The sequence below is a fragment of the Sinocyclocheilus anshuiensis genome, unplaced genomic scaffold (assembly GCF_001515605.1).
Source record: "Sinocyclocheilus anshuiensis isolate Anshui unplaced genomic scaffold, SAMN03320099.WGS_v1.1 scaffold658, whole genome shotgun sequence".
Lineage (NCBI taxonomy): Eukaryota > Metazoa > Chordata > Actinopteri > Cypriniformes > Cyprinidae > Sinocyclocheilus > Sinocyclocheilus anshuiensis.
In genome coordinates this window covers 1,465,965-1,466,239 of record NW_015542402.1, presented here as the reverse complement: position 1 = coordinate 1,466,239, position 275 = coordinate 1,465,965, and the positions used below count along the sequence as shown (strand labels likewise).

The 275-nt window shown below is 41.1% G+C and overlaps 1 protein-coding gene across 2 annotated transcripts in view; it reads left to right on the top strand.

The window, feature by feature from the left end:
* The window catches only part of LOC107692986 (gamma-aminobutyric acid receptor subunit beta-2-like), an 85,542-nt gene that overhangs the window by 79,470 nt on the left and 5,797 nt on the right, over nucleotides 1–275 (top strand). The gene's annotated exons all lie outside the window — the stretch shown is intronic.

Here is a 275-nt window from a genome sequence, read left to right as displayed (position 1 = left end):
TGAGTGAATGTTTAAAAATGCTAACTTGATGGCATTGCATTTTGTCTCAACAGCAATATTAGTTTGATGCATAACAGGCCGCAGATTAGATGAGTCAGCCGTACGGCTTGAGAAGGCCTTAGACTTTCTATGACATGATAAAACAGAAGTAGAGAAAACTACAGGCACACTGGGTTCCCTCTTGTTCTGTAAACATTTGTGAATGCTGCTGCTATTATAGCGGGGACCCGACACATATCACTGAGAGCTGTTATCAGTTGTTTTTGGTTCACCTA